At 46.1% G+C, this 25,708-nt stretch overlaps 1 long non-coding RNA gene across 1 annotated transcript; it reads left to right on the forward strand.

The window, feature by feature from the left end:
- The first annotated feature begins 699 nt into the window (after positions 1–699).
- On the forward strand, positions 700–2,598 carry LOC137525825 (uncharacterized). The gene is made up of 2 exons (XR_011023022.1): positions 700–892; positions 2,379–2,598. It is a non-coding gene; the product is annotated as an uncharacterized lncRNA (long non-coding RNA).
- The last annotated feature ends 23,110 nt before the right edge of the window (positions 2,599–25,708 follow it).

A 25,708-nucleotide genomic window follows, 5' to 3' on the forward strand; every position in this document is an offset into this window, starting at 1 on the left:
GTTAACATTGCGCTAGCACTTTAAAAAGCACTAGCGACCGCCGGTGATTCGATACATAGCAGTAAACGCCCGTTAATTGCCCGAGAGTGAATGGGCCCTTACAGCCCTATGTATTCTGTGTCAGTCGGGTACAGCTTGGTAAGGTGCTCTACCATTTCTTTTCTACATTGCATAATATTTCCAAATAATATATTGTCACCATACAAAATACCTGGACAATAATTTAAATGCTGTGATAGCCAGGACAAATGGGCAAATAAAATGTGTGTTTTTTTTTACTGTAGAATGGTTTGTTTTAAAACTATAGGGAATAGAATTTGAGAAATAGAGAATTTTTTACATTTTTCTTTAAAAATGCATAGAAAATAAAGTAATTACTGCAAACAAGTATCACCCACAAAAAGCCTAGTTTGTGGCGAAAAAAACAAGCTATAGATCATTTAGATGTGATAAGCAGTTATAAAGTTATGGCTAAATGAATAGGAATAGAAAATTGCTACATTACTGCAGCCAGTTGGTCAGCTGATCTGCAGGGGAGGGACAGTTGCCTGGCACATGCAGCCCTGAGACTGGCCTTGAGACTGGCCGTGAGACTGGCCGTGAGACTAGCAGGGAAATTGGCCATGAGACTGGCCGTGAGACTGGCAGTTGATAAAGCAGTTGAGAATGGCAGTTGGTCCTCATTCACATGCAAGCCCTCGATCAGGAAACATCTTAACAGATTTTCTCCTGCTTCTTTGGCTTTCAGTGAATATTTGTGACTTCCAGTCGATTTTTTTTACTCCAGAGCAACATTTCTAGTGACATACTATCAACCAGTGACATTTTTATCCAGTTTTATCCATTTTTATCCATTTTCGCCCAAAATGAGCACCAGACAAGACACCGAGAGGTAAGTGGAGCCACCAGATGGCATCAGAGAGCTGTGGGGGGAATGGAAAGCCAGTGAGGAGAGCCCTGCTACTAAGTCTGACCTGCATGGGGGCCTTTTATTGCCTGATTGTGGGAGATTCATCTTTTGGTGACATGTGGAGTAGGTAGGCCTAGCTTTCTCCTTGATGACAGATGGAATAGCCTAGGTAGGCCTTAGGCCTAGCATCAGAACTAGATCATCCAAAAGGTAACCTAGGCAGTTTCCTAGGGCATGGAAAGAGTCTAGGGGCCTGGTGGATACTAGCCACCATCAAATCTTACTAAAAAAATCTAGGTGACCATCTGCGGTGTGTAAAAACTGCTATCCTTGCCTAGGCCTCATTTCACCTTTATCCATATCTGGTTACATGAAAAACACAGGTGAAGTCATTATGCGTTTTTATGACAATGTGATAAATGCAATGTTGATTTTAGACATTATATTATCTTTAATGTAGAAAAGGAAAGCAAATATAGTAATCTATGTACTGAACTTTAGAAACAGTCATGAAATGCCCAGCGGTGACACAACAAATATAACAGCACATCAGGCAGTATTCACATACATAGCAGTGCACATCACATACATAGCAGTGCACATCACATACATAGCAGTGCACATCACATACATAGCAGTGCACATCACATACATAGCAGTGCACATCACATACATAGCAGTGCACATCACATACATAGCAGTGCACATCACATACATAGCAGTGCACATAACATACATATCTTTTCACTACACCATAGCATCAGTCAAGGCACATGTATTGAGGTTTTACACCAGGTCCCCTCTGCTGTGGCCTGCACTCCCCCCCCTCCCATTTCTAATTGCCCCTCTGCTGTAATCTGCAATCTCCCCCCTCCATATTTTACAAGTATCATATAATATAAAGAGAAGAGGAGGGGGGTCCTTGCTGTGGAATAAATAGCAATCAACCAAATAAATCTGACTTCAGATGCTGACAAAAAAAATTGTTCAATTAATCATTTGTTTCATTGATCCATTCTATTTGAAATTATCAGATTGGTTATATTTTGTATCCCATTTATGAGCCCAATCAATTCCTTCTCATCGATTTGTTCCAATCGCAGTTATGGAATCTGAAGTTCGACAATTCGCTAAAATGATATCATCAATGGGCACCTAAACTGCTTTTTCCTCAAGTAGGGTCGGCTGTAGGGGAGGAGACACCGGTGTAGACAGAACTCTCATCTCCTTACACAGCTTTATGTTTAGGGATGAGCTCAAATGAATTGCTGTATCAAAAGTCATGTTTGCTGTTAATAGTAATAATGGCCGTTGGCAAGATGTATATTTTCACAAAAATGAAAACTTTCTTCTAAAGGTGTTTTCTCATGTCTATAGACTTCAATGAATTTTGCGGAAATGTTATTTTGCATGCCCATATATTTTCATGTATATTCTCATTTGTGCGCAAATGTCATCATCATGATAGACAAAATCTCTGGAGACTGGAGTGGGGGCAACAGAGGAATAGAAGGCTGAGGAAGCAGAGACTGGGGTAAAGGAGACAAGGTGGAGAGAGAAGGAGGAGAGAGAAAAGCAGGTGGAAAGCTGCAAGCAAAAATCAAGAGTGTCCGGAAACTTTCAAAGACATGGTTCAGCAATCTGCTATACTGGATAACTAAACAAGCATCAATAAACAATCACTATTGTTCTGCGCCTCCTGCTCACTTGTCATCACCCCTCCCCTCTCCATAGAGCAGAATGGGTTGTAGCTGATCAGCCTCTCTGTACAGCGATCACCAAAATACAAAAAATACAGTGTACAAATCTGTGTGAAGTAAAAGGAATCGGGGAACCCTGTGACCAAAGAAGCAGGAGTAAAATATTGGTATTTAATACCAATATTTTACTATCGGCATTACTGGGCACCCAAATTTCCCGTCACCTTTATTGGACAGACGCCAGCCAGGACATACAGGTCTGCACCTGCACCTGTCCTGGCTGACTGGGCTATGCACTGGGCACAGCACCATCAGTTGGGACACAGGCCTGACACAGCATAGATGAGATCACGCTTACAGCCAGTCTGTCAGGAGCCTGGAGCCAGAGGTCAGGTGTAGAGTCTGCTGGCCACTGTCTGAGGGAGACCCTCGCCTCATCCTCCTCCTCAAACCTCACTGTATGATTAGACCAGTAACCAGTCCAGGACCAGGTGGCATTCAAAATGGCGGCACCACGGTGGTGTGAATGGAACAGTTTTGTTATCCCCTGGCTGCATCTGCCCAGTGTTGAAGGGGTAGGCAGCAGAGCTGGGACAAGGTCCTCCAGCACCCAAGGCTGAGACACCAAAGTGCGCCCCTCCATCCCTGCCACCCGAGCCATCAAACACTGATTGCTATTAGACTAAGAGGCGCCACAAGGCCCACAACCTCCCCAACACCTTAATATCTAGTTATCTGGCTTGCAGTCACTGCCATGTATCCCCTTTTCTTATTTATTTCTGCTTCAAACACAATTAAGAATGACAGCTGAATGAATTCTGCGCCCCCTCCTACACTGCGCCCTGAGGCTGGAGCCTCTCCAGCCTATGCCTCGGCCCGGCCCTGGTAGGCAGAGACAGAGCTAAGCGGAGGAGTCGGAGTGTGCCACACAGAAGATGCACACTGCACCACCACCAAGCCACCAGAGAGGGCAGCAGTCAGCAGAGTGCATGCAGCATCAGCATCTCAGTGCTCTCTCACACACACATGCTGACGCTGCACACACTCTGCTGCTGTAACATAACAAAGTACATGCCGGGGCCAGGCAAAGCCATGATGACAGGAAGCAGTGAGCTGCACACGCACACAGTGTCATGACACACACAGTGACAGTCTGTGAGTGACAGTGACCCTGTGACATCAGGCGAGGGTGTGGTGCAGATAGAAGCCCCAGGTAAGGTAAGTTAAACTCTTTTTTCCCCACCCCTTACAGTGCACCTTCAAAGCAGACCTGCACTCAGGACTTCTTCTCTGCTCTAAAAGATACGCAACAGCATAATAATCTTTAAAAAAATACATTTGTACTTGTTACAGCTGTCTGTAAGTGTGCACGTGACTGAGGGGGTCAGATGTGTGTGATGTCCCTGGCTTAGATGCTCGAGGGGCGGAGTCAGAGATTTCCCTGTCAGCGCAGTCTATTGCAGGGAGCAGAATGTATGTAATGGTGCAGTGCACTGCGATAGGCTCTTATGTCCCACACAAATCACACCACACCATGGCCCAGATGCAAGTCACTTTTTCTCCTTAGTTTTCTCCTAGGAAATCATTTTTCAACTTCTTTTTAAAATACCTTTTCAGCATTTTGTAATTGAAAAAGTACCAAAAAGTAGTTGAAAAAGTACTATCAAAATTACTTTGAGTATTTTCTGGGTTGCTGGTGGCTTAAAATGCATTTTATGGCAAGGTGTGAAAATATCACCTGGGAGAAAACTCAGGAGAAAAAGTGACGTGTGAAAGGGCCCTTAAAGAAATCCTGTAATAAAAACAATCCCCCCGGGGGTACTTACCTCGGGAGGGGGAATCCTCTGGATCCTAAGGAGGCTTCCCCATCCTCCTCCGTGCCTCCCTTAGCCTGCCCGGGTCCACTGAAGTGCGGCTATGTAAATAGTTACCTCTCCGGGATCCAGTGCAGGCGTACTAGAGGCTTTACGTTTGGGTAAGGCGGAAATAGCCTGACCAGAAGGAAGAGCCGCTACTGCGCCTGTGCTGGATCCCGGAGAGGTAAATCAATCATCCCTTGTCAGGCTTGTCGGGAGGATTGCGGGAGGCTTCAAGGGAGCCAGCGCTGGATTGCCTGCAGCTACAGGGATGGGGGAGGCCTCATTGGGACCCTGAGGCTTCCCCCTCCCGAGGTAAGTACCGCCAGGGGGTGTTTATTATATTACAGAGTCTCTTTACAGCATAACAGCCTGGCCACTAGCATTGCTTCCAAGGGAATGGAGATGGCAGCCTCCATACTCCCGACTCCTGGTTCCCTTTAAAGTAAGGATGTGAAAATCATGACAGCATCCTTTCCAATTCCGTGGAAAGTCATTTTTTTTGCATCAGAGAATCCAAAATAGTGAAAAGAAAAGCAGAGATCGTAAAAGCGGAAAATCAGTCTTGTGATTGGTCTTTAATAAATATTTGCTAATTACAACAGAGAGAAAATGTGTGCATCAACCAAGTTTAATAAATCAACCAACTTTAATAAATATTTAGCTTCAGTTCCACTAGCTCCGGGTGCAATGCGGTTTCCCAGGTAATGTGTGTGTTCATATGTGATATACACACGCATTGCCCAGAGCTGTGCTATGTATGTTACTGGACATTATCACAGGAATGCTTTAACTTACACTATTTATTTTCCATCTTCTCCTACAGAGCAAACACCATCAGCTTCTCTCCATCTGATTCCCAGGATGGGAGCGTCATGACTGGTGGGTCTGAATCCTCCCCAGACTCTGACTTTGCAGTCCCTGCAGTGCCTATCTATTATGCACCTGATGATTCTGTGCCAAATGAGAGTTTTACCATCCACACTCTCTCCATGGCACCGGTTGCAGTGGCCTTGGATGGGGTTGATGAAACATCTCCATCACCCACCAGTGATCTGTCTGCACCAGCTGCAGCTGTCCCATCCAACCCTGCACAGCTCTTAGATAGGCCTGCAGAGACACCTACACCACCGGGCAAAGTCATGTCTGAGTCTGAGTCTGCCAGCTCACTCAGGACACCTGAGACTCCGAGTCCTATTGTGTCATCTGAGTCTCCCAGCTCAGTCAGAACACATGAGTCTCCGAGTCCAATTGTGTCATCTGAGTCTGCCAGCTCACTCAGAACACATGAGTCTCCGAGTCCCATTGTGTCATCTGAGTCTGCCAGCTCACTCAGAACACATGAGTCTCCAAGTCCCATTGTGTCATCTGAGTCTGCCAGCTCACTCAGAACACAGGAGCCTCCAGACCCATTCAGAACACCAGACAATCCCATCCGAATCAGAGCCAGAAAAGCTTGCATTCCCTCTCCACTCATCACTCCTGGAAACGAGGATGTGCCGTACAGGAGTGTGAAGTGGGAGAGTGTGACAGACCCCGACCAACCAGCCAGAGCCGGTTCATCAGATCCTCAGAAGCCAGTGACCATCACAAGAGAGATGAGGAGAGCCTTCTACAAGCTCCTTGGTGAGATATTTAACCTGTTTAACCATTAGAAAAACCTGTGAGGGTCATTAATGAAGTGCAAAGTAAACTGGGGGAACAATCCCAAACAGTTATAGAGTATTAAACTAATAACTGAAATAATTATTCCAATTGGCTGCTCTAGGAACTCCTCCCCCTTGGCTCCAGTTTTCTCTGTCCCTTGTTGTCTTTGGATGAATATTTATTTTGGGAACACATTTTGTAATAAATGTTTTTATAGGTAAGAGAGAATAGAGGGGGGGAGGGGGGCAAAAATGTTTGGCTGCATTTGCAGTGACAAGTTGGGTTGCGTCTGACAATACCTTTATTACAGCAAAGTCATTTATATAACATACCCTGATTCTCACATGTTACTGTTTTGTCTCACACAGATGACCGCACCATCGATCTCTTCCTGGAAGATGATGGATGCAGACGAGTTTCAGACAAGGTAAGTATTAGCGAATGTAACATAGAAGTCTTGTTTTGTGTTTCTTATACAAATGCTAGCTGCCATAGCAAAGATTGTCTATCAGTAAAATTGAAGGTAAAGAGGCGCCCTGGTTGAAATAAAAGCATCTAAAAACAGCTTAAAATCGAGGAAATAATATGAGGTGGCTTACCTCAATAACGAAATCCTTGTATATGACAAAAGATTTTTATTTAGCACAGGCAACGCGCGTTGCCTGTGCTAAATAAAAATCTTTTGTCATATACAAGGATTTCGTTATTGAGGTAAGCCACCTCATATTATTTCCTCGATTTTAAGCTGTTTTTAGATGCTTTTATTTCAACCAGGGCGCCTCTTTACCTTCAATTGTGCATAGCTATACCCCCAAACAATCTGTGTTTGAGGGGTGGTGACAGACCACCTGTGGGTGCCCCACAGTGGACACCTGTCCCTACTTTTTCAAGGAGAGCGACCACATCCAGGTCCCGGCTGGGACTACCCCGAGTGGAGTCGGGTTTATGGTCTCCACCTGCTTCCTACGGTTGGTTGCCCTTGCAACCTCCTTTTGTGAGTAGTAATTTATTGAAATTTCTTTTTTCAATTGCATACTAATATACTACACTATTGGGCTCCCGTATTTGTCTCCTATATTTTTTTCCCTGCAAGGTGCTGAGACACCCCCACTACACTACATATCTATCAGTAAAAGCTAATCGTCTCTGTATTTGTGTTTCCCATTACAGTACCTGCTGGCCATGGTGCTCATCTACTTCAGCAGAGCTGGCCTCTCCATCGCCGAATACAACATCCAGAACTTCTACGCTGCTCTGTAAGTATATGATGTCCTCTTCTCATGTATATTTTCACATAGCTGACAGTAGAGGGGTAACTTATATTGGGGGGCTCCATGACACCCGCCTTCTCTCTTCTACCACGGGTCTGGTAGCATACAGATAAGCAGTATATAGTTAGCAATACAAATATTTTTATAGCACATTCTTCTTATTCCATCATTTTTGCAGGTTCCTGGCCAACCAGATGGAAGAAGACATCCCTTTCTTTCACTCCATCTTCCTGTTCGCCACCTGGTACTTCAGAAGCAAGGAAGACTTCAAGGAGGCCACGAAGACCCTCTTCAGACAGATGGGATTCCGGGCCTGGGTCAGTCGTGAGGAGTGCCGCCATGTAAGTAAAACAAATCTAAATGCTAAACACTAATCTGTCACTACTCAGCTCTACCTCTACGGCTTGGCATGTCTTCCTGCATATGTGTAATCATGCAATGCAGGAGATGCCGGGCACTAGGGGGAAAGCTAAGCAGTGACAGGGGGACACACATTGCTGGACTATGTTGGAGCAGGTGAGATTATCACGGCTTCCAGTGTACTCTGCATAATGTCAGCTGGGGGGGAACAGGACAGGGCACAGGATGGGGGCCACCAACATCACCAGGGAAACTTTATTAGGGAGGGGGGAACCAATAGACCAGGAGGGAAACTGTATTGGGGAGAGAGGGGGAAACCACTAAACACCAGGGAAACTTTATTGGGGGAAGGTGGAGACCACTAGCACCAGGGAAGCTTTATGGGGAGGGAGGAGGGAAACCACTAAACACTAGGGATGCTTTATTCAGGTTTCATTTAGCCTATATCTCTGGGCACAGACATTGAACGGTGTTGCTTATTAATGCTCGATTAATATTGCTCAATAATTACTGAGATATATATGGAAGCAGGAAATGTGGGTCCCCGGTAGCAGGAGAGATTTGGGCGCTCTGTAACGTGACTTCCCAATATTTTGAATGGGTGCCCGATGGCATTTTTTGCAGCAGAATTACAGCTGAGGGGTTAAGGTTAGGAGTCCATGGGGAGGGTTTTAAGGTTAGGTGCGGGGAGTGGCTAAGGTTAGGCATGTGCAGTGGCTGAGGTTAGGCGTGGGGAGTTAAAGTTAGGCATTGGGGGGGGGGGCACTCTCCAGCCTAAACTTAAAATCCAGCAGCCTTCCTGTAAAACAAAGTTATAGTTACCTGCGCTGCCTTGTCCCATGAAGCCGTCCTAAAGCCCCTAAACTACCCCAATGAACAAGGAAATTGAATGCTGTGGACAACCTGGTACACACCATGCAATTTCCTGCCAATCAGCGGATCGAATCGATAATTTCTGACAGGTCCGATCAGGTTTCCGTTATATTTTCCAATCGATTTTGTACAGAGAAGTTATCGGTAAATTGATTGGAAAAACTATCAGAAACGTGATTGGACCTGTCAATAATTGATGATTCAACCCGTCAATCTGATGGGAAATTGCATGGTGTGTACCAGGGATAATTCTCCTCTATCACTTCAGCAGCAATATGTCTATACAAGGCATTGTGTCAGTAAATAAGGACCCTGTAAGGAATATTTCCCGCATGAAAAGGGAAAGTGGATAGATTGTACAGAATGCACACCATACAGGGGACTATTATACATTAGTAATACAATACTGCATGCTAAGCTACTTTGTCATGTAAACAGGTATGAATATCACCATTATTATTTTCTATCATGCTCTTTTCGTCCTTATGGAGCTGCAGCATTGTTATATCATTTTTATCTGTGCAATCTAGAATAGGAAACATGTTGAATCTCCTGGTTTTTCTTATAAACGTCTAACATGTATGTTTGTTTAATTTTCTTAGGTCATGAAGAGACTGAGTCATCGGGGATGGAGAAGAAAGCGAATGGACCATCATGGCCTGGCCACTCGGGGTTTCAGGCTGACCACAGAGGAACGCACTGCTATGGAACCAGGGAGCGGATATGTCTGTGACCACTGTTCTAGGTCCAGGCCCCGCTCCTGGTGTTGCATCATGCAGTGATAGTTACCTCCTGCCAGGGCAGTTGCAGCTTCTGTCATCTCCATCCATGTCCTGCAACTCTTTCCATCCTCTCCAGCGACTTCCATCACCTGCAGTGAAGTCATTCATGCAGGCTCTGACATGGAATCCACCATCAACCACCTCATACATTTCCTTCCTTCTCATGCAGCTCCTGAGAATTCATCCATCTGCTGAAGTTGCTGCTGTCATCTGCACTTAATATATTTCTGCCGCAGTGTCTGTCAGCGTTTCCATCTCCTCCTGCTCCTGGCTTCTCCTACATTCTTACTCATTTCCTGCAGTACCTGTCATCACCTGCAGTGAGCGACTTCTGCAGCCATCACCTGCAGCTCCAATCTTTTCCTGCAGTGCCTGTCATCAACTGCAGTGAGCGACTTCTGCAGCTATCACCTGCAGCTCCTATCTATTCCTGCAGTGCCTGTCATCAACTGCAGTGAGCGACTTCTGCAGCTATCACCTGCAGCTCCTATCTATTCCTGCAGTGCCTGTCATCATCTGCAGTGAGCGACTTCTGCAGCCATCACCTGCAGCTCCAATCTTTACCTGCAGTGGCTCCTCTACTGCAGCGAGCGACTCCTTCAAATCATTTCCTGCAGGGCCTGTCATCTCTTGCAGTGAACTTCTCCTTTAATTCATGTCCTGCAGTGTCTGTCATCTCCTGCAGTGAGCGTCTCCTTTGTCCACTGTCATCAATTACAGCTCCAGCCTCCTTCAAACATCATTGCTTGCAGCTCCTACCATCTTGAACCATCTTTGCTTGCAGCTCCTGCCATCTTGAACCATCTTTTCTTATAGTCCCAGCCATCTTCCACCATCATTGCTTGCAGCTCCTACCATCTAGAACCATCATTGCTTGCAGCTCCTGCCATCTCAAACCATCTTTTCTTATAGTCCCAGCCATCTTCCACCACCATTGCTTGCAGCTCCTACCATCTTGAACCATCATTGCTTGCAACTTCTGCCATCTTGAACCATCTTTGCTTGCAACTTCTGCCATCTTGAACCATCATTGCTTGCAGCTCCTGTAAACTTGAAACATCTTTTCTTACAGTCCCAGCTATCTTCCACCATCACTGCTTGCAGCTCCTACCATCTTCTGCATATATTGTAGCCAAACTCAGATAGCAGCAATTGGCTACAGGGAAGGGGGGGGGGGGGGGGTGTTAGTGTTAGGAAAGGAGAGGTGGAGAGGTGAAGGCTAGTGTTAGGATTAGGGGGGGGGGAGGTTAGTGTTAGGAGAAGAAAGAAGAAGGCTGGTGTTAGAAGTACAGAGGGGGGAGGTTAGTGTTAGGAGAGGAGACGGCTAGTGTTAAGAGTGGAGAAGGGTGTTAGGACAGGAGAGGGGAAGGCTTGTGTTAGAATTGGAGAGGGGGAGGTTAGTGTTAGGAGAGGAGAAGGTTAGTGTTAGGAGCAGAGGAGGGGAAGTTAGTGTTAGGTGAGGGGAAGGCTTATGTTAGAATTCGATAGGGGAGAGGTTAGTGTTAGGAGAGGAGTGGGTGGGGGTTAGTATTAGTAGTGGAGAGGGGGTAGGTTAGTGTTAGGATACTGGGCAGGCTAGTGTTAGGAGTGGAGAGGGGGAGGTTAGTGTTAGGTGAGGAGAGGGTGGAGGACAGTGTTATGAGTGAGGAGGGTGTAGGATGGTGTTAGGAGAAATGAAGGCTAGTCTTAGGAGTGAATGGGGGGAGGTTAGTGTTAGGAGTGGAGAGGGGGAAGTTGGTGTTAGAAGACAGGAAGGTTGTTAGTGTTAGAAGTGGAGAGGGAGGAGGTTAGTGTTAGGAGTAGAGAGAGGGTGGGGTTTAGTGTAGGAGGGGAACACTATTGTTAGGAGTGGAGAGGGGATTAGTGCTAGGAGAGGAGAAGGCAAGTGTTAGGAGTGGAAGGAGGGAGATTAGTGTTAGGAGAGGGGAATGCTAGTATTAGGAATGGAGAGGTGGGTTAGTGTTAGCAGAGGGGAAGGCTAGTGTTAGGAGAGGAGGGGGGGTAGTTTAAGGAGAGGAGAAGGATAGTGTTAGGAGTGGATGGGGGGATTAGTGTTAGGAGAAGGGAAGGCTAGTGTTAGGAGTGGAGAGGGAGAGGTTAGTGTTAGGAGAGCAGAAGGCTAGTGTTAGGAGTGGATGAGGAGAGGTTAGTGTTAGGAGAGGGGAAGGCTATTGTTAGGAATGGAGGGGGGGGGGGGGGTTAGTGTTAGGAGAGGGGAAGGCTAGTGTTAGAAGTGGAGAGGGGTGATAGTGTTATAAGAGGAGATGGCAAGTGGTAGGAGTAGAGAGGGGTTAGGTTAGTGTTAGGAGAGGGGGAGGATAGTGTTAGGAGTAAAGAGGGGGTAGGTTAGTGTTAGGAGAGGGGAAGGCTAGTGTTAGTAGTGGAGAGGTGGTAGGTTACTGTTAGGAGAGGAGAGGGTGGAGGTTAGTGTTAGGCGTGGAGAGAGGTTAGAAGAGGAGAAAACTAGTGTTAGGAGTTGAAGGTAGGGTTAATGTTAGGAAAGGGGAAGGCTAGTGTTAGTAGTGGAGAGTGGGGAGGTTAGTGTTAGGCGAGGGGAAGGCTAGTGTTAGGACTGGAAAGGTGGATGTAAGTGTTAAGAGTGGAGAGGGGGTAGGTTAGTGTTAGGAAAGAGGAAGGCTAGTGTTAGGAGTGGAGGGAGGAAGGTTAGTGTTAGAAGAGGCGAAAGCTAGTGTAAGGAATGGGTGGGGGACAATTAGTGTTACGAAAAGGGAAGGCAGTGTTATGAGTAGAGATGGTAGAGGTTAGTGTTAGGAAAGGGGAAGGCTAGCGTTAGAAGTGGGGTGGGGGTATTGTTAGGAGAGGGCAGGCTAGTGTTAGAAGTAGAGTGGGGGTAGTGTTAGGAGAGGGCAGGCTAGTGTTAGGAGAGTGGGGGGGTTTAGTGTTAGGAGGGGGGCTAGTGTTAGGAGTAGAGGGGTGGGGTGTTGGGAGAGGGGAAGGCTAGTGTTAGGAGTGAAGAGGGGAGGTAAGTGTTTGGAGAGGAGAGAGTGGAGGTAATTGTTAGGAGTGGAGAGGGGGTAGATTAGTATTAGGAGAGGGAAAGGCTAGTGTTAGGAGTGGAGAAGAGGAGATTTGTGTCAGGAGAAGAAAAGGCTAGTGTTAGGTGTAGAGAGGGGGAGGTTAGTGTTACGAGAGGGGGAGGCTAGTGTTAGGAGAGGAGAAAGTTAATGTTAGGAGTAGAGGGGGGTAGGTTAGTGTTAGGAGAGAGGAAGGCTAGTGTTAGGAGTGGATAGGTGGGAGTTTAGTGTTAGGAGAAGAGAAGGCTAGTGTTAGGAGTAGAGGGGGAGTTAGAGTTAGGTGAGGGGAAGGCTAGTGTTAGGTGTAGAGGGAGGGTAGTGTAACTAGAGGAGACAGTGGAGGTTAGTGTTAAGTGTGGAAAGGGGGTAGGTTAGTGTTAGGGGGAGGGCTAGTGTTAGGAATGAAGAAGGGTAAGGTTAGTGTTATTAGAGGAGAGGGTGGAGGTTAGTGTTAACTGTAGAGAGGGGTTAGCGTTAGGAGAGAGGAAGGCTAGTGTTAGGAGTGGATATGGGGAGGATAGTGTTAGGAGAGGAGGAAACCAGTGTTAGGAATGGAGGGAGGGAGGTTAGTACTAGGAGATGGAAAATCTAGGGTAAGGAGTGAAGAGGGTTGAGGTTAGTGTTAGGAGAGGAGAAGGCTAGTGTTAGGAGTAGAGCGGGAGTAGGTTAGTGTTATGAGAGGGAATTGCTAGTGTTAGGAGTGGAGAGGGGGGAGGTTAGTGTCAGGAGAAGAGAAGGTTAATGTTAGGTGTAGAGAGTGGGAGGTTAGTTTTAGAAGAGGGGAAGGACAGTGGAGGGAGAGGAGGTTAGTGTTAGGAGTGGAGAGGGGTAGGTTAGAGTTAGGAGAGGGGAAGGCTAGTGATAGGATGGAGAGGGGGAGATTAGTGTTATTAGTGTTAGGAGAGAGTGGAGGTAAGTGTTAGTAGTGGAGAGTGGGTAGGTTAGACTTAGGAGAGGGGAAGGCTAGTCTTAGGAATGGAGAGGGGGGAGGTTAGTGTCAGGAGACAAGAAGGCTAGTGTTTGGCGTAGAGAGGGGGAGGTTAGTGTTAGGAGTGGAGATGGGGTAGGTTAGTGTTAGGAGAGGTGAAAGTTAATGTTCGGAGTAGAGAGAGGGGAGGTTAGTGTTAGGAGAGGTTAATGCTAGTGTTAGGAGTGGAGAGGGGGAAGCTTAGTGTCAAGAGAAGAGAATGCTAGTGTTAGGTGTAGAGAAGGGGAGGTTAGTGATAGGAGAGGAAAGGAGAGGGAAAGACTAGTGTTAGGGCAGGAGAGGGGAAGGCTGGTGTTAGGAGTGTAGAGGGGGAGGTTAATATTAGGAAAGAAGAAGGCTAGTGTTAGGAGTAGTGGGGGGAGGTCAGTGTTAGGAGAGGGGAAGGCTAGTGTTAGGTGTATAGAGGGGGAAGTTAGTGTTAGGAGAGGGAAAGGGTAGTATTAGGAGTGGATGGGGGGAAGTTAGTGTTGGGAGAGGACAGGACTAGTGTTAGGAATGGAGAGGGGGAGGTAATGTTAGGAGAGGAGAGGGGGAGGTTAGTGTTAGTAGAGGGATAGGAGAGGATGGGGGGTGGTGCTTAAAAGCATAATGTAACTAGTGCCGCATTAGTAGGGTGACTAGCACCAATCAGAGTAGGCTAGCATAGTGTAGTTTAGGGACCCACCCTAAAAGAGTCTACCGTGACGTGGTGGGTGGGCTTACAATCCTACTGCTTAAAAAGTTTTGCTTTTCTCCAGTTGGATTAACCAAAAGACTCTTAATGTTTGGATCACTAACCATTTTTACCCTACAGTGACAATGCACAGCTCCATTTACTTGAACTGATCCTGGGAATTGTATAAGGTCATCTGAGAGACAGAGGGAGCTTAGGGAGTTAAATAAGTGGCTGAGAAATTGGTGTAGGAAGGAAGGGTTTGGGTTCCTGGAGAACTGGGCAGACTTTGCAGTCGGCTACAGGTTCTACAGCAGGGATGGGCTGCACCTTAATGGGGAGGGTGCAGCTGCATTGGGGGAGAAGATGGCTAAAAGGTTGGAGGAGATTTTAAACTAGGATCTGGGGGGAGGCGGGAGGATAAAGTCTCAATACGTAGACAAGATGAGGTAAAAAGACAGTGGGAACCTAACATTATGGGGGGTGGAGAGGGGGGTGGGGACAGTGTAAAGATTAAGGAGGTTGGTAAAAATTCAAGTAGCCCATTTCATGTAAACAAAATTGGTAAATGTGGTGGTAAAAATATAAAGTGCATGGTAACCAATGCTTGGAGCCTTGCAAATAAAATAGACGAACTAGAGTTTATTCTGAATGACAAAGGCTATGACATTGTGGGAATAACCGAGACATGGATGGATGAAAGCCATGACTGGATAGCTAATTTAAAAGGATACAATGTGTGTAGGAGGGATAGAACAGGGAAAAAAGGTGGAGGGGTTTGTCTCTTTGTTAAGAATTCTCTTACAGCTGTCCTCAACGATGAGATGGAGGAAGATTGCGAAGATGTGGAGTCCGTTTGGGTAAATATTCATGGTGGAAATAAAAGTTGCCAATTGCTTATTGGGGTATGCTACAGGCCACCTCTTATTAATGAAGCTGCAGAACTGCGATTACTACAGCAGATTGAAAAAGCTGCAAGTAAAAATGAGGTCATAATTATGGGCGACTTCAACTTTCCAGACATTGACTGGAGTATTGAGGCTATCCATTCTGGTAAAAGCAGCAGATTTCTGGCAGCACTACAGGACAATTACTTGACTCAAATGGTAACTGAACCAACTAGGGGGAATGCGTTAATGGATCTGATCATTTCTAATAGACCAGATAATGTATCAAATGTGCAGGTTCAAGAACATTTGGGAAATAGTGATCACAACATGATAACGTTTGATCTGGTGACTGATAGGCCACGGGGCAGCGGGACCACTAAAACTATGAATTTTAGAAAAGCAAAGTTCAATCAAATTAGGCAGGCACTAAGTTTGGTGAACTGGGATAATGTACTACAAGGGGAAGACACTGAAGGGAAATGGCAAGCTTTTAAACTTATACTCAATCAATATTGTAGTATGTATATCCCATATGGAAACAAAATGTCTAGGAATAAAAAAAGGCCTCTATGGATAAATAGAAAGGTTAAAGATAAAATGAAGAGGAAAAAGAATGCCTATAAGGTCTTAAAACAGGAGGGGACTGAGGCTGCACTAAGCAATTATATGGAGTGCAATAAAAATTGTAAAAAAAAGAAATTAGGCTGGCAAAGATTGAAGCTGAAAAACAAATCGCTAGGGATATCAAATCTAACCCAAAAAAGTTTTACAAGTACAAAAGAAAGAAAGATTGACTGTATAGGACTCCTACAGGATGAGGGTGGGAACTCAATAGTGGATGACCAAGGTAAGACAGAGTTATTAAATGCTTTCTTTGCTTCTGTCTTCACAAAAGAAACAGCACTGTTGCAAACTACAGAGGCGGAAGAGTCTCAATCTTCTAACTGTAATATTAAATACTTAACGCAGGAAGAAGTGAAGGCAAGACTAAATAAATTAAAAATAGACAAGGCACCTGGCCCGGATGGCATGCATCCTCGGGTCCTAAGGGAATTAAGTTCAGTTATAGATAAACCCCTTTATCTTATCTTTTGTGACTCTCTTGCAGCTGGCAGAGTCCCAGTGGATTGGCGTACAGCCCACGTTTTCCCATTATTTAAGAAGGGCAAAAAATCAGATCCAGGAAATTATAGACCTGTAAGCTTAACATCAGTTGTATGCAAACTATTTGAGGGGTTACTAAGAGATACTATACATGACTTCATTGTAGAAAATAATCTTATTTCTCAGCATCAACATGGGTTTACTAAAGACAGGTCCTGTTCGACTAACATGCTCAGCTTTTATGAGGTAGTGAATGCTAATATGGATATTGGGAATTGCTGTAGATGTGATATATTTGGACTTTGCAAAGGCCTTCGACACTGTTCCCCACAAAAGTCTGGTGCAAAAGTTGAGGATGCAAGGACTGGGGAAGAGTCTGTGTTCATGGATAGGGAACTGGCTAATGGACAGAAAACAAAGAGTTGTAGTCAATGGATCGTACTCAAAATGGGAGACTGTTAGCAGTGGGGTCCCACAGGGGTCTGTTCTGGGTCCAGTGCTCTTCAATTTATTTATTAATGACCTAGTAGATGCAGTAGTGAGCAATGTTGCTATTTTTGCAGATGATACAAAATTGTGCAGAATCATCAACTCTCAGGAAGATAGTGTCATATTGAAACAGGATCTGGATAGGATGGCTATATGGGCACATACATGGCAGATGAAATTCAATGTTGACAAATTTAAAGTCATGCATTTTGGACGTACTAATGGTCTAGCACCATACAAAATAAATGGGATACAGTTGGGGACATCAAACTTGGAGAAGGACTTAGGAGTACTCATTGAAAACAAGTTAAAGTGGTCTAACACCCAGCATTTCAACTTTGCTTTAAAAGATTGCTTACAGCTTAGAAACGATTATGCCAGATTTTTTTTTTAGCAGAAATTCACTGAATGGATTAAACATGACATTTTAGTGCTGCATTTAGCTAGAAATCCTCCTCTGTGCTTAGGTTTAGTTACAAATGTATCTATTTACAAAGTAATAAACAAACACTGCTCTGAGAGAACAAAGAGGGCTTCCCCAGCAGGCTTTTCAGAGGTCCAATTGCATTCCAAACAAAGATACATTTGTAACTAAAGATAAGAATGGATGCAGATTCCTAGTTAAATCCAACACTAAAATGTCATGTTTAACCCATTCAGTGAATTTCTGCTTAAAAAAAAATCTGGCATAATAATTTCTAAGCTGTAAGCAATCTTTTAAAGCAAAGTTGTAATGCTGGGTGTTAAACCGCTTTAAATAATCGTACTCAATGCCAAGCAGCTGCAGCTAAAGCTAACAAAATTTTGGGATGCATTAAAAGGGAAATAAAAACTCGAGATGCTAGCATAATATTGCCCCTGTTTAACTCTCTAGTAAGGCCACATCTGGAATATGGAATTCAGTTCTGGGCACCACATTACAAAAAAGATATTGCAGTTTTAGAGCAGGTGCAGAGACGAGCAACAAAATTGATACGTGGGATGGAAGGTCTCACTTATCAAGAAAGGTTAGATAAACTGGGTTTATTTAGTCTAGAGAAAATACGCCTTAGAGGGGATCTAATTAACATGTATAAATACATCAGAGGGCAATATAATAGCTTGGCGGATGAGCTTTTTGTCCCTAGGCCTTCTCAAAGGACTAGAGGACATGATCTGCGCATGGAGGAAAAACATTTTAGCCATTTATTTAGGAAAGGGATCTTTACAGTAAGAGTGATTAAGATGTGGAATGCATTGCCACAGGAAGTCATTATGGCAAACTCTATACCTGCATTTAAAGGGGGCTTATGCTTTCCTTGCGTTTAAAGACATCCAAGGCTACAATTACTAGGTAATGCCTAATGATGTTGATCCAGGGATTTTATCTGATTGCCATCTGGAGTCGGGAAGGAATTTTTCCCTTTAGGGGCTAATTGGACCATGCCTTGTAAGGGTTTTTTCGCCTTCCTCTGGATCAACAGGGATATGTGAGGGAGCAGGCTGGAGTTGTACTTTGTACTGGTTGAACTCGATGGACGTATGTCTTTTTTCAACCAAAATAACTATGTAACAAGGAGCCAACTGTGCAGCCCTGGGCCGCCCATGAGGCGGGGTGAGGCAGGTTCCTCGGCGGCAGAAGTGGGGGGTTGGCACCGGCCTTGCTGTGGGGGTGGGGGCCGTTGAACTGGAGTGGGTAGCAGCCAGGAAGGGGGAGCAGCGAGCACAGTGGTGGGAAGGGGGGTCAGGAAGGGGGGTCAGAACCCCCCTCCCTCACCTTGGGTTCCCCAGTCCGCGTTCCCTCTCCAGCTAATTGCGCAGCATCTCCATCAGGCAGTGAGTGGGGAAAGCAATGACTCACCTGCTTGCGTTCCACCCCTCACGCAGGGACGGATCTAGGGGGGGGGGGGGAAGCGGGTATCTTGCCCCAGCTGCAGTTTGTTGAATTCTTAAAAAGGCGGCAAAATGAATGGCAGTTTAGGCGCCAAAACCTGACCTTTAGGTGCCAAAACCTGACCTTGCCCCAGGCGCAACTTGGTCTTGATCCGTCCCTGCCCTCACATCACTTCGTGCAATGCTGCCCACTGTACTTCCTCAGTACAGTGGGTGTCATAAAAGGAAGTGACGTGAGCGGTAGGACGCAAGCAGGGGAGTCATTGCTTTCCCTGCTCACTGCCTGATAGAAATGCTCCGCAATTAGCTGAAAGGGAAAATGCAGACGGGGGATCCCTAGGTGAGGAAGGGGGGTCTTACCCCCCTCCCCACCGCTGTGTCCACTGCTCCCCTTTCCTGGCTGCTACGCCCTCCAGGCTACCTGTGCTGGAGGCTATTATATTACCTATCGGGGGGGGGGGGGGGGGGCGGCATCCTAACAAGTTTGCCTCAGGTGGCAAAGCGTCTAGAACTGCCCCTGCAACTGATGGTGAACCTTTCAGAGGCCGAGTGCCCAAACTGCGACCCAAAATCGACTTATTTATCACTGAGTGCCAATGGGGGGGGGTGTGTTTACGCAGCGCTGAAAAATGGGCGTGGCCATGACATTGTATGGGCGGAGCTAACGTAATTATGTAACAGCGAGGCATAAAAAGCAGTGTTTCCGCCATGATGTGGTGAAACGAGGATTCGCATCATGGGTGTGCTGAAACTGTGTGATGCTATTTATTAGTATACCGTAACCCCAAAGCAGCAAATATAGCCAACTACGACCATCAAATAATAAATGCAGCAACAGTTACCCCAGACACCAGAAAATAAACGCAATGTGGGCAGTATTTCACCAGAAAATAACGCAATGTGGGCAACATGTCAGCAGAAAATAACGCAATGTGGGCAACATGTCAGCAGAAAATAATGCAATGTGAGCAACATGTCAGTAGAAAATAACGCAATGTGGGCAACATGTCAGCAGAAAATAACGCAATGTGGGCAACATGTCAGCAGAAAATAACGCAAGGTGGGCAACATGTCAGCAGAAAATAACGCAATGTGGACAACATGTCAGCAGAAAATAACGCAATGTGGACAACATGTCAGCAGAAAATAACGCAATGTGGACTACATGTCAGCAGAAAATAACGCAATGTGGACATGTCAGCAGAAAATAACGCAATGTGGGCAACATTTGAGCAGTAAATAACGTAACGTGGACAACATTTGAGCAGTAAATAACGCAATGTGGATCAGCATTTCAGCAGTAAATAATGCAATGTGGATCAGCATTTCAGCAGTAAATAACGCAATGTGTATCAGCATTTCAGCAGTAAATAACACAATGTGGACAACATTTCAGCAGTAAATAACGCAATGTGGATCAGCATTTCAGCAGTAAATAACGCAATGTGGACAACATTTCAGCAGTAAATAACGCAATGTGGAACAGCATTTCAGCAGTAAATAACGCAATGTGGATCAGCATTTCAGCAGTAAATAACACAACGTGGACAACATTTTCAGCAGTAAATAACGCAATGTGGATCAGCATTTCAGCAGTAAATAACACAACGTGGACAACATTTTCAGCAGTAAATAACGCAATGTGGATCAGCATTGCAGCAGTAAATAACGCAACGTGAACATCATTTCAGCAGTAAATAACGCAATGTGGATCAGCATTTCAGCAGTAAATAACGCAATGTGGACAACATTTCAGCAGTAAATAACGCAATGTGGATCAGCATTTCAGCAGTAAATAATGCAATGTGCACAACATTTCAGCTGCAAAAAAAAAGAATTTACTCACCTGACAGAAGTTTTCTCTCCCAGCGACGGCGCGTAACTCCACGATTACCTTCCTGCAGCCAGCCGAAAGTCTAGCGCTGACAGGACGTGCTGACGTCTGACCAGGCGCCCCTGTGAGCAGAGCGGGGAGGGGGTGGGGACACAGCTTCGGCTCTTCCCTCTGCAGGCTTCGGCTCCTCTCGTTAGCTGAAGAGAATCGGCTCTTCGCGAACAACCCATCACTGCATGCGGAGTTCTCGGCGGCGGGGGTTGTGGGATTAGTGGTGGTAGTGGACACCGCACGCGTGCCCACAGAGACGGCTCGGCGTGCCGCCTCGGGCACGCATGCCTTAGGTCCGCCATCACTGCCATAGACGATGCACCTTTGGTGTGGTGCTTCATTGAACTGAAGGTACATCACTAGTGGGCTGTAAAACTAATTGAGGACTCAACTACATGGCTACAATTGCCCCACAGCTCTCCCAAAGACCAGCTGAAATTAAGTAAGGTAGTTTTCTTGCTCTACTACATGTGTCACCTCCCCTGGTTTAAATTGGATTTTCGCACAGGATTCAGGATAAATCACATTCAGAAGATTAATGATTGATACAGATTGATACTTATTAAGGTGCACATACATTTAGTGATGTAAGGGCAAATTGGTTAAGAGACAGATCTCTTTCTGATCAAATCTAATCAAAGAGAGACCTGTTGGCTGCCTATATACCGCATGCTGATTCCCGATCGTTTTTAGCATGAAATCTTGGCCTCATGATACCACTCCCCTCCCTCCCCCCGGCTTCTGACCCCTTCAAATATAAATGTCCCCAACTCACTGCCCCCCCCCCCCCCCCTGGGTGCCCATGCATTATAGTCTCACCTGCTCCGGCTGCACCGACTCCCCGTCTTGTCTCCCCCGAGTGCTGCTGTCACACATGTGTCACCACGTGGTGGCGTGGCGTATATAGCACGTGGTGCATGTGTGACATCACACACACCTGGCAGTGCTCGGGGAAGACAGCGAATGAGACTATGGGCTTGATTCACAAAAGAGTGCTAACTGTTAGCACAGCCGTTTTCGCGCGAATTTTCGAATTGCGCGCAAACGGAAAATTCGCGTTTGCGCGCAAAAACGTTATCGTTTCGCGTGAAAACGCTTGTGCTAACAGCTAGCACTCTTTTGTGAATCAAGCCCTATGAGTCAGTACAGCTAGAGCAAGTGAGGTTTACAATGCACATGCCCTGGCGGTGGGGGGAACATTTACATTTGGGGGAACAGTGATATGGCGTCTGTTGCACTTATCGGTCGTCGCAAAATTGTACGGTGTTACTGCTGCGCATCTGATCAACCACATCAGACTGAGATTCTCCAGCATGCTCGATTCATACATTCAACTAATTTTGGACTAAAATCAGTCATATCATCGATCAGGCATGTTTGTTGTAGTACCAATTTTCATCCGATTTCATAAACTTATTTAATCTGGTGGTTGAGTAGGCCCCAATATCACTAAAAGTTTGGCCAACACAAGACTGATTAGGTGTCATTTGTTTTCAAATCTGATTATACTTGTGAAAAGATCAGCTTCTGAACGCCTCCTCTGGAGTTAGAAAGATGACCTCATGTCAAATTATCAGCTCATCCCCAGTATGGGGGTTACATCAGGATCAATGACTGCCGCCAGTGATAATTGAGACAGCAGGTATTGGCACAGCACAGGACACTGTCAGAGGGGTTTGCCCTGCAGCATGCAGTCAGAGTAGGAGGAGAAGCAAGAAGAGAGCGAGGTGAAGAGGTCATCCTTGGGGAAAAACAGCTTGTTGTGCTGTGTGAGGAGTCTGACAGTGAGTGAGGAGGGAGAGGCAGGAGAGCAGCAGTGTTTCATTTGACTTGTACAGCAGAAGAGAGGAGATGGCACTGCTCTCCTGACTGAGGAGGAATGGAGTGGCTGAGGGTGAGCAGTTTGTTTGGCATAGACTCACAGCCAGCCAGTGTGCTATTGTGTTGAGCTGCAGCATTTCATGCGAGAACATTAAATGAAGCAGAGTAAATTGTCAGGTGCTGTGCGATCATTCCAAATTGTTGGGGAGAGGAGGCACATCCTCACAAGTTTGCCACAGACAGCGAAAAGTCTAGAACCGACCCTGGAAGGAAATACAATAAAAATTCAAAATGCCTGAACTGCGGCTGAGTCCATATTCCAGCCACAGACATCCCTGCTGCAGTTTCCTTCCCGCCTATCAATGGCTCCTTTATAACTGCCAAACAAAGAGTACCATTCACTGCGTTCATTTCATTCCTTCACTCAGAATCTTTAGTAGAACACGGGCTTCTCCACCCCAGAAGCACTAAAGAGATTTCAATCAGGTATTGCTGAAATATAACAGCTAGGTAGCAATTTTAAAGTGACATTACAGCCTTGCCGAGATCAATGAGAAAGCAATCTCTTCAGTTTAGATCTGAGCAAGTCTATTTGTGCAAAAAAAAGAAAAGAAATCAGCACTCCTATGCGACTTTCTTGCGCTCCTATTGACTTTAAACCCAAACTCAAATGCAGGAACAATGCAGCACGCGCAGTATTTGCATTTGGGGGAACAAAATATCAGTGGATAAGAGGCAATGGGCACAGCACATGCAACCTTAGGGCTGGTTCACACTACAAGAGCTTTTCTAAGAGCTTTGTGATTTTAAAAGCGCTTGTTAATGTTATCCTATGTGTGTGTTCTCACTGGAGCAATGTGAGTTTGTAAAAATCCCCTATAGGATTGCATTAGGAAGAGCTTTTCAAAAATCACTAGCGCATAAAAAGCTCTTGTAGTGTTTACAAGCCCTTAAAGTGTACGTGAGAAAAGAAGAAAAAAAGTTTTATACATTCGTTGGGGCTTCCTCCAGCTCCCTCCAGTTTGATTGGTCCCTCACTGTCTTCTCAAGCCGCCTTGGTCCTCTCTTAGATGGCCAAGTAATCTTGCAAGTTGGTGCAGGCTCAGTCCGGCCGCACGCACTCCCCTGCCACGCTCCTGCGGCCGGAAGCGTTCTGTGTCTGTGCAGTAGTACTGTGCAGGCGCAGAATTCTCCTGGTGAGAGGAGCGCGGTAGGGCTTGCGCAGCCAGGCTGCTAATATGCAGAACGCCCCGACTTGCAAGATTACCGGGCCACCGAGCAGTGGCTCCGGTCAGGGTGAGAAGACGGCGAGGGACCGATCAGCTTGAGGGGAGCTGGAGGAAGCCCCACGTATGTATAAAACATTTTTTCGCGACCCCTGCGATCGCAGGGGGCCCAGAGGCTTTGGGGGCCCCTCCTCCTCCCTCTCCCTAAACGCAAGTGCAGCAATTAGTAAAAAAAACCTCCCAGTTTTCTAAAAAAAAATTGTCCCTGACACTTCCTCCCGCCATGAAGAGTAGTGAGTAGCGGGACTGTCTGTAATCTTTTCCAGACTCTGCTTCATAGCAGGACCAGAGCCGGAGCTACCATAGGAAAAAAATGGGCAATTGCCCCAGGGCCCCAGAGCCTGTAGGGTCCCCCAAGGTGTCCCTCCCCCATCTTAACTGTTGCTCCTCAGGGACTCTGCAGAGTATTTGGCAGAGTAGTGTCTCATCTGTGCTGGCGGGCAGGTGAGACACTACATTGACATAGACACTGCAGAGGTCCTAGGGAGCACAGTTTAGTTGGAAGGTGATTGGGGGAGAGTCACCAGCCAGCTCAGGGGCCCAGGAGGGAAATTTGGCTGCAACAAAGGGCCCCTAATGGCGCTTTTTGGTCGGGGGGGGGGGGGGGGGGGGTGTCTATTGGGGGGCCCGAGGCTAATTTTGCCCTAGGGCCCAATTGTTACTTGAACCGGTCCCGGACACTCCCTGCTGCCATTCACCAGCTCCCGATCACATAACCCTTGTGGGGTTCGGGGACCAAGGGGCCCCATGCTATCATTTTTGCAGGGGAGGGGGGCTATTAAGTCTACTTACGCTTCCACTGTAATCTTTAAAAAATAATAAAAAAAGAAGTTACATAAAAACCTCAGTAGTCCTCCAACGCCCCCCTCCTGCACTGCACTGGGGCACCTAGAACAATCTTTGACAATGACATTAAAGTAACAAGATTGCTTGCGGCCATGCTCCCCTCTATGTACAGTTGCGGACAAATTGTGCAGGTGTAAGATACAGCTCACGCCTATGCAGTAGCACGGATCCATTTGTGCATGGCTTTTTTTCTTCATCCACAATTGGCTATGGGATGCTGCACAGGTGAAGTGGGCCATTCTTGTAGACAAGACAAAACACAGAACATTTATATTGAATATTGCGCTTTTCTCCTGGTGGACTCAAAGCACCAGAGCTGCAGATAGAGTCCACTCTATAGGCAGTAGCAGTGAATAGGTGATGGCTTACTGAACAGGAAGATCCAAGATTCAAGAGCCCTGCTTAAAGTGAACCTGAGATGGTTCACTGTTGCTAATGTATACATACCTGGGCCTTTCGCCAGCCCCATGAGCAGAACTGAGTCCCTTGCCGTCCTCCTCAGCCCCTCCATTCTGGTGGCACAACTCCCGGTATTCCAGTCAGTGGCCGCCAGTTGAGGGCTTTTGCGCGTGTGCACCCCTGCCACGCTCCCGTCCCCTGGAGTGTCCTGCTCCTGCCCGGATTACCAGGAGTCATGGCGGCTGAACAGAGGGCCCTAAGAGGACAGTGAGGGATTCTGGGGAAAGCCCCGGGTAAGTATAAATTAGCGATTAGCGCATGAGTATGTATGATCAACACATAGGGCTCGATTCACAAAGCAGTGCTAACTCAGTTAGAGACTTTAGGCGTGATAACCATTGCACCACGCCGGTGAAAAGCCAGTTTAGGTGTGATAAGTTTAGGCGTGATAAGTTTAGGCATGATAAGTTTAGATAAGTGTAGATAGCGTGCAAAGTCCCGCACGCAAAGCAGCGCCATTAAATTCTATGCACAGTGCACCAGTCTTTGCTAGCGCAAAACTTTTGATCAGCTGTGCACTGCGGTGCTAACCCAGTTGGTGCTTAAACTTATCACGCCTAAACTTATCATGCCTAAACTTATCACACCTAAACTTATCACACCTAAACTTATCACACCTAAACTGAGTTTAGGCATGATAAAGGGCTTTTCACCAGCGTGCTAACTGTTAGCACCGCTTTGTGAATCAGGCCCATAGTGCTGTCGGTGTTCAGTATTGTTGGATATGCAAGACACTGCGAAGGTATGCTCAGACCTTAAAATATTTATCCAAGCGCAGTACCACTAATATACCACAAGATGGCAGCCATGCATTTGCATGCAACAACAGTACAATTGAAATTGTAAATCCAGTTTTGTAAAGAAAAAAAAAACAGTGCTGTAGAAATCATTTTGTAATACAATATTTATTTTTTAAATATTAAATATATTTCAGGTTTAATTTGATGACTGCATGCTCATATCCCCATTTGGCATTTCCTGT

Source organism: Hyperolius riggenbachi, chromosome 7, assembly GCF_040937935.1.
Source record: "Hyperolius riggenbachi isolate aHypRig1 chromosome 7, aHypRig1.pri, whole genome shotgun sequence".
Classification (NCBI taxonomy): Eukaryota; Metazoa; Chordata; class Amphibia; order Anura; family Hyperoliidae; genus Hyperolius; species Hyperolius riggenbachi.